This window comes from Mirounga angustirostris, unplaced genomic scaffold (assembly GCF_029215605.1).
Source record: "Mirounga angustirostris isolate CCGP_5_RB_7025 unplaced genomic scaffold, mMirAng1.0.hap1 SCAF_17, whole genome shotgun sequence".
Taxonomy (NCBI): domain Eukaryota; kingdom Metazoa; phylum Chordata; class Mammalia; order Carnivora; family Phocidae; genus Mirounga; species Mirounga angustirostris.
This window is the reverse complement of record NW_026991725.1, coordinates 44,245,773-44,254,394: the sequence shown is the minus strand read 5'-3', so window position 1 is coordinate 44,254,394 and position 8,622 is coordinate 44,245,773.

The following is an 8,622-nucleotide window of genomic DNA, read 5'->3' as shown; positions in this document are numbered from 1 at the left end:
GATTGTACTTTGTTAAAAGAGCATCTGCTAGAAGTCTAGAAATAGCAATGTATAAAATCCAGGTAACCATGTAATGAAATGAATTTCCTTGTAATTATACGGAGGATGTCTTCTCTGGCTGAAAAAACAAATCACAGAAATAAAAATCTGCTATACACCACCCCCGAGAAGCACATTTAAACTAAGACACACATAACGGTTGAAAAGATCAGATTCATTTAAAACGCAGCAGCGAATATTCACACGGAAGCGTGGGCGTCGGTGTGGCCGCGACCCAAGGGCTGAGAGCCCAGGCTGGCCGGAGGGGGTCCCAGAGCTCTGCGCCAAAGGAAGCCCGGGGTGTGGGGCCACGGCTCAGGTCCCGAGATGCCCTGACAGACGCGACACACGGAATTCTGTGAGGAGTTTGTGTGTTTTATGAAGCAGACCTGACTCTTAATTCTCCAGAAAACACACTTGCCTCTGTCAACACAGAAATGGAAGCAAAAATGAAAAAGAACACAGGCCTTTATTGGGGGGTCTCAGGATTGCAACTCGCGGAGCGCAGACTCCAAGCGACCAGAAGAATGTCCTGCTCACGTGGGGAAAGCGAGGGGTTCTTACGACACGAGGGAAGGAGTCATTTCGTGATTTAGATGAAGAACGGAAGAGAAAAGAACTGCTAATTTGGGGCTGATGGGCAGAGCTGCTTCTGATTACTATCGTATTGATTACTTTACTGGTGATCACAAACAAAACTATCCCTGGTATATATTAATTTACTGTCCTAATTTACTGTAATTAACTTCAATTTACTCTGGCCCCACTCGGGAGCTCATTAGTCAAAAAGGAAAATGTTGTCTGTCACTTCAAGAAATTTCCTGCCGTCCCTCACCCCCCTTCGCACCAGCTGCCCACCTCCGGAGGGAGGTCGCACTGCGCAGATGCCTCCCCGCTATGGGAAGAGGGTTGGAAACCCTATCGCCTGTTAGCTGCGCTCACTGAGCACCTACTGTGTACAGAGTAGGCGAGGGTCCATCCGGAAGAGCAAGGACGTGGCCAGAACCGAACACCCTCGGCCCCTCGCTGAAGGAAACGTGCAGGCTGGCAGCTAGCCACCTGCCCCCCACACCCCGGGCTTCACCACCCTCTGCGCTGCACCCCACGCCCCTGGTGGTGCCAAACCCAGAGGGACGTTCTCCCTCAGGTTTCTCTGAAGCCCGAGCAGCTGCCCAGCCCAGCTGCTCTCTCAGCTCTGAGCCCAGCTACGGGCCTGCCTACCGCCTGCCAACAACACATCCAGGCTCAGACTCCAGGATGCGGGGACCACCAAGGGAGGCCGGGCTGCTGGAACCTGCCCCCAGGGCGGAGGATGGCCTGCACTTTCCCAGGGCTCTCTGACCACCTGCCTCGGGCCTTCTACTCAGAGCCCTCCCTACAGGGCCCCTCCGACCCTCTGGCCTTGTGGGGAGCCTTCCCTGCTCTGGACAGCCACCCCATCAGCCTCAAGCCCACTGGCCCCAGGCCTGTTTGGTCCGGCCCTCGGCCAGGAGGGGAGGTCAGAGGTCAAATGCAAAATAAACCACCTGTGGGATGGATAGACAGGGGAGAGCCAAGAGTTGTTCTTTTGTTCCTGAAATGTCCTGGAGCTGAGGGTTCATCTACTCAGGCCAGGGTGGCCAAGTCCTTTTCCCAAATGGCAACCTGCATGGAGTCCAACTCCCACTCGAGGCCGAGTGAGCCTCCGGGGGGAGGGTGCCAAGCCCACCGGGTCGCAGCCAGCCCCGGGCTGGGCGGGTCCAGGAATGGACTGGAGCCCTCACCTCTCCTGATGGCCTTGAGGTGACACCCCACCCAGGAGAGGCAATGCTGCGTGCCAGGGCCCCACGGCCCTCCCCTGGGAAAGCTGGAGGCCAGAAGGACGGCCTTAAGGATCCCCACGTTTGCACTCAGAGCCCAGGGCCATCTCGGCCTTTCCCTGTCCCCCCCCACCCACCCCCAGGCCAGGGGTGGGGGGAGGCCCAGTCAGCCTGAGGGCTCCCTCTACTCCCCTCCTCCCCAGTCAATCCCTTCTCTCTCTGATGTAATAAAAGCTACAGTTTATTCTTAAAGAACATGGTCCTCCCTGATTACTGAAGCACATGTCCATCGTAGAAATTTGGGAGGACAAAGAAAAAGTACAAGAAACTGCAAAAACCTGTAGTTCCCTGACTCAGAGTTAATTTCTGACAGCATTTCATGCCTTTCTAGCTTTTCTGGAAATATATGCGTGTGTGTGTGTGTTTTATTTTTATGTTTGTGTGTTTTCAAAATGAAATTGGGGCAGGGTGCCTGGGTAGCGCTGTCCACTGAGTGTCTGACTCTTGGTTTAGACTCAGGTCATGATCTCAGGGTCGTGGGATCGAGCCCCGCGTTGGGCTCCGCGCTCAGTGAGCGGCCTGCTGGAGATCCTCCCTCTCCTCCTCCCTCTGCCTCTGCCCCTCCTCCCACCGCTGCTCTCTTTCTCTCTCACACATGAATGAATAAAGAAATAATTAATTGAAATGCAATGCAATGAAATGAAACGAAACGAAACGAAATCGGGCTGATGCTGTCCGCACAGCCTGGGTCCGGCCGCCTGGTGCTGCCGACCCCAGACACCATCACTGGACACGGCCTGGCTTCAACCCGGCCCCTCAGGTTTCACACCAGATACTCTGTGCAACGTTCTTGCAGCCGATGTTGGGCCCTGTTTCTCCCCAGACCCTCGGGTGGTCCAAGCGGCGCCTCTCCGGGTCATGCCTGGCAGGTCTCTGGAGAAGTCTCCATCCCCCTCCCCATCCAGTGGCATGCCCTGAGGCCCTCCCCGTTGACCCCCCCCCAATCCAAGCAGCCCCTGGAGAAGGTCTGTCTCCGTGGTCCCCAGCTAAGGAGTTTCCCTTTGTCAGAACCGTTCATCCAGAGATGCCTCTCGAAACCTCCCTCCTCTTCCCATGGGGCTCATGGGGGGAGGGGCCCCCGAGAAGGGCTTTGGGTCCAAAGGAGCCACTGTCCCTCATCCTGGCCCGAGGACGTTAGGGACACTGGCCCTGGCCTGCCCTCTGGTGAGGTTGGGTTTAGAGTCTCCCCAAGGACGTGTCCTAATTCCGGGGTAATTCTAGGAATCGGAGGCTGGCAGCCAAAGGGAGAGGACGGGGTGCAGGTGTGGGGGCTCCTCCTGCCGGCGCCCGAGCGTGTCTGGGTCATGCGGACGGACTCAGGGCCAGAGCGAGGCAGGCCTCAGAACGAAAGCTGCCGCTCTGGAAGGCTCTGATCACGGTGTGTTTGGAAATCCCCACACTATCTAATCCCAAATGCTGGTCCCGCTGACTTCCTGAGGTTGGGTTAGGGTTAAGGTAAGTCTCCCTGGGCTGCCCCTGCTCAGCCCTCCACAAATGTCGCCAAGTAAACAGCTGATTAGAGGGAGGATCCATGTTGTTGGAACAGAGCAGTTAAAGAAACCAACAAGGGGCGCCTGGGTGGCTCAGTCGGTTAAGCATCTGCCTTCAGCTCAGGTCATGATTCCAGGTCCTGGGATCGAGCCCCGCATGGGGCTCCCTGCTCCACGGGAAGCCTGCTTCTCCCTCTCCCACTCCCGCTGCTGTGTTCCCTCTCTCGCTGTATCTCTCTCTGTCAAATAAATAAAATCTAAAAAAAAAAAAAAAAAAGTCTTAAAAAAAAAAAAAGAAAGAAACCAACAAATACTGAGGACATCAAAAGGGATGTGCTACCAGACGGCCGTGCCTTACAGGGTGAGGGTCCTGAGGGGCAGGTCTGATCGCCCGCTCCGCATCACCTACACCCTGGCAGGGCTCACAGAGGGCTCCCGGGGTCTGGCAGCAGGGCTTGGGCCAGGGCCCCATCTTCCTGCTTCCCGGGAGCAGGGGAAGTCCAGGCTGGCTCAGGGATGGGCCCCACCCGCACTCCCGCCTTCCCCAGCGGCCTGTGCCTGCCTCCATAGCCCCCACACCCCACATGTCAGGCAGGGAGTGATGGGGTGAGTGCTCACTCCTGCAAGCCCAGCTGTGCCCAGTCTGGGACAGGATGCCCACGCTGAGCTCAGAGGGACTGGAACAAGGGGCATCTTGCTATTTGGGGATCAGCTGGAGGCCAAGCAGGGAGCAACAGCTGGACAGGGTAGGGGGCCCTTTGTGCCCTGAGGACAGCAGGGTTGACTCGATCTTCCCACAGCGGTGGAGACCACAGCCCAGGGTGGGGGAGGGGCTGAAAAGATGGGGGTGGGGGGCCCTTGTGGGGCACCGGCTGGTCGGAGTCACAGGTGGGCATCTCAAAAAAATGGCCCAGGAACTCCCTCAGGGCACACGGAGGACGGAGCCCACCAACCCCATCATTGCCACCTGTGGGGAGAATTACAGTCACTATGCTGTACCAGTGCTGTACCACAGTGCTGTACCACTATGAGTACCAGAAGATTCCCTCCAGAGGTGACATCACAGGTGATTTGGCCTTTCTTACCGATACTTTGTAAATGTTCTATAATTAACACCTTGTCATAACTGGGGGGGAGAGTGTTTTAATTTTTAAAATCAGCCGAGGGTGGCCGGCCGGTATTGGTGAGCCTACCCCTTCTCCTCCACAGCCCTTCCAGGCAGAGCCGCCACCCAGACCCCATTCCTGGTACCACCTCAGGAAAGTAACATCGAGGTGCAGCTTCTGGGGAAGGATGTGGGCGAGTAAGGATCTCGTCCCTGGTCCAGCCGGCTGTGCCCCAGCTGTGACCGCCTAGGTGTCTGCCCAAGGTCCAGCCCTGGACAGAACCGGACTATGAGGCCCTTCAGGGTCTCCCGTCCAGGACCCATGGCCGCTGATGGGGCCCCCAAACACCTGCGGTCATCCTGCCCTCAGAAGCTGCCACGTCTGAAGGGCTCACCGGAGGACTGTGGAGCAGGAGGAGGAGTTCTGCGCACTGCGGCCATACAGACGTGTGAGGCATCGTCCTGCAGCTCACACACACATTCCCTAAAGCAGCCACAAAGATACCCCCAAATTCAGTAAGAAATGTGAACTGCTTATACAAATGATGTCATAATCTGAAGAAAATAAAAAGAGCATTCAGATAAATAGAAAAGCGTATGGTCGGGGCACCTGGGTGGCTCAGATGGTTAAGCGTCTGCCTTCGGCTCAGGTCATGATTCCAGGGTCCTGGGATGGAGCCCTGCATCGGGCTCCTGGCTCAGCGGGGAGCCTGCTTCTCCTTCTCCCTCTGCCTCTCTCCCTGCTCATGCTCTCTCTCTCTCTGTATCTCTGTGTCTCAAATGAATAAATAAAATCTTTAAAAAAAAAAAAAAGAAAGAAAAGTGTATGGTCTTGGTCTTGTCTAGGAAGGATCAATATTAAAAACAGGATTCTTCCAGGGGCGCCTGGGTGGCTTAGTCGGTCAAGCGTCTGCCTTCGGCTGGGGTCATGATCACGGGGTCCTGGGATCGAGCCCCTTGTAGGGCTCCCTGCTCAGCGGGGAGTCTGCTTCTCTCTCTCCTTCTGCTCCTCCCCCTGCTTGTGCTCTCTCTCTCTCAACTAAGTAAAATCTTTTTTAAAAATGTGAGTTTTTCTAAAGTGAAACTATAAAAACAAAATCCCGTGGTGGCTCAGGACAAAAATAAACAGATGTTTGAGGAAAGAGATTTCAGAAGGAAAACAACATGCTGAGCTGTGGATTCCTCCAAAAGCAGAAACACTACGTGAGTCAAGAATTTACAGTTAGTCTTACATTTTAAAACTTTAAAATTTTCTAAAACAGATAAATTATAATTAGATTAAGTTAGACAAAAGAAAACAAGACAACAACAAAGAACCAAGCAACAATCTTGGATGAGAAAAAGAAGGGGACAGAGAGCAGCCCAGGTGTGCTGAGGGGTGAGGCAGCCATTGATGAAAGTGAGATACTGGGGCGCATGACTGGCTGAGTCAGTTAGGCGTCTGCCTTCGGCTCAGGTCATGATCTCAGGTCCTGGGATTGAGTCCTGCATCAGGCTCCCTACTCATGGGGAGCCTGCTTCTCCCTCTCCCTCTGCTGCTCCCCCTGCTTGTGTTCTCTCTCTGTACAATAAGTAAATAAAATCTTTAAAAAAAAAAAGTGAGATATTGTCCACTTACCAGAGATGCACCTAACGCCTGTGGACACACAGCAGCTGAAAGGAAAAGTCTGGAAAAGGATCAAGAATATTTTAACCAAAGGGAGTTGGTGTTGCTGTACTGATATCAGACAAAATAGACTCTGAAATAAATTGGATGATCGAAGTGCAGAGGGTCACTAATGATAAAGTCTCAACTTACCAAGAAGATACATCAATTTAGAATCTGAAGGCATCTAATAAAATCACTTCCAAATATACGATCAAGGATTGCTAGAACTGCAAGGTAATCGACAAGCCCCCATCATAGTGAGGGATTCCAACCTACTCCTCTCAATTATCGACAGCTCAAGCCGATCAAGATCGGCAAGTACAGAAGAGAGCACACTTCCCCACTGACCACCTTGGCATGAGGGGCACCGTCAGGGAACACACATATATCTCAGGACACCGGAGGCATTCACAAGAGTGGATTAATTCAGAGATGGGGGACCCAGACGATGAATGAAGTTAGAATGGGCTCACCAGCTGGTAACAAAAAGATGACCAATACAGCCTTGGGGAGTATAAGAACATGGTGCTGACCAGTGTTTTCAGCTCGATAGGAAATCACAACTGAAACCACAAATTCCAGGAACCCAAAGAAAGGAAATGAAAGCCCACACATCATGTGATGCAGCAGAAGCTGTGATCTGAGGAAACGGAGGGGATAGGAAATCCTACAGAGAGGGAGGAAGGGGGAAATGAAGGAGCTGAGCGCCTGTCCACAGACGGGATCCCAGGATTATATGAAAATGGAAAGGATACAGGGGCGCCTGCGTGGCTCAGTCCCTTGAGCATCGGACTCTTGATCTCAGCTCAGGTCGTGATCTCAGGGTCATGAGTTCAAGCCCCCCATTGGGCTCCGCACTGGGCATGGAGCCTGTTTAAAAAATAAATAAAAAGATTTGAAAAAAAAAATGGGAAGGATACACACATGGGATATGTGTGAGTGTTTGTACACACAGAACATTTCTAGAAAGTTAGGAGGACGTGTCCACAGCATCGCCTCTGGAGAACGAAGCAGGGGTCGCCATGAGACACACCAGCTCCTTTCATTGTTCCTTCCCGGAACATTTGAGTGGTTTTGTAAGGTTTCTGTACTACTTCCAAAATAAACAAACTTGGGGCGCCTGGGTGGCTCAGCCGTTAAGCGTCTGCCTTCGGCTCAGGTCATGATCCCGGGGTCCTGGGATAGAGCCCCACATCAGGCTCCCTGCTCTGCCGGAAGCTGGCTTCTCCCTCTCCCACTCCCCCTGCTTGTGTTCCCTCTCCCGCTGTGGCTCTCTGTCAAATAAATAAAATCTTAAAAAAAAAAAAAAGAAACAAACAAACTTGTTTCACTTTCAAGATACGGAAGTGCTTTACCTGGGTACACATTTACATCAAACTCCCCAGGGCATCTGGTTGCATGGGGACAAAAGAGTCTCAGCCCTCAGCTGACCCTCAAGGTCCCTCACCGTGTGGGACCCTCCTACCCTCCCTCCTGAACAGTCCCATGCCTCAGGGACTTAGCGGTCACCAGCCGCTGCCCAGGAGCCCCTGCTGAGTTGAGGGACCCTGGGCAATGCTGGCTGTGATGGGAAAGAAAGGCCGACTTGGGAGGTGGCCTCCGGGACAAGCCCCTCCTTCAGGCCCAGGGTCAGTGCCTGGGAGGCTGGGGGGGGCAGGCACAGAGGCCTAGGGCAGGTGGCATTTAGGTCCCAGGCTGGGTGATCATTTGTGGGGCCTCCCTCAAGAGCTTCGTTGGCCTCTGGGTGGGGGCAGGGGCTTCCGGCCTCCGTACCCCTCCATGGAGGTGCCATCTTCCTGTGAGGATGACCAGCTCTGAGCTTTCCCTGCCCACCAGACAAAGGTTACTCCTTTGGAACATCTCCCTGCCCCGGGTGTAAGCTCACAGGACTGTCTGCAGGCCAGATCCACACACCAGCCCCTCAGTGAGGAGGAAGCTGAAGCTTGCAGAGTTTAAGCGGGTTGGTCAGCGGGGAGTGGCAATGAGTGGAGGAAGGGCGGGTGACCACCTCTGGGTCTGTATTAACTGAAGCTGGGCCCAGGCTGGCTAGCCTTGGAAAGCTGGGCCAGGGTCCAGGACAGCTCACAGAACACCTGGACACCAGCAAAGCTTCCACACCGGCCTCCTTCAAAGACTTAAGGAGAAACTTTTACCTTAGTGATTTTTATAATAACCACCAAAACCATGTGTACGTGAGAAACGAACAAATCCCCACTTCCAAACTTCTCTTTGGGACTGACCTCCCCCGGGACACCTGACCTCGTCCAGGATGTGTCTCCCCACCCGCCGCAGGACCCCAGTGGGGAGGAGTTGGGAGGAGGGCCTCGTTCTGCCCAGGGGCTAATCAAAAGCAGTTTGACCTTTTAACTGTGTGCCCCCCGCTCCTACTCACTCCTGCCTGCAGCCCCCCCGCCCCCCCCCCACCTCCAGGTGTAGTCTGGACCCCACTTGCATCTGAGACAACTCTCAGCCTTCACACGC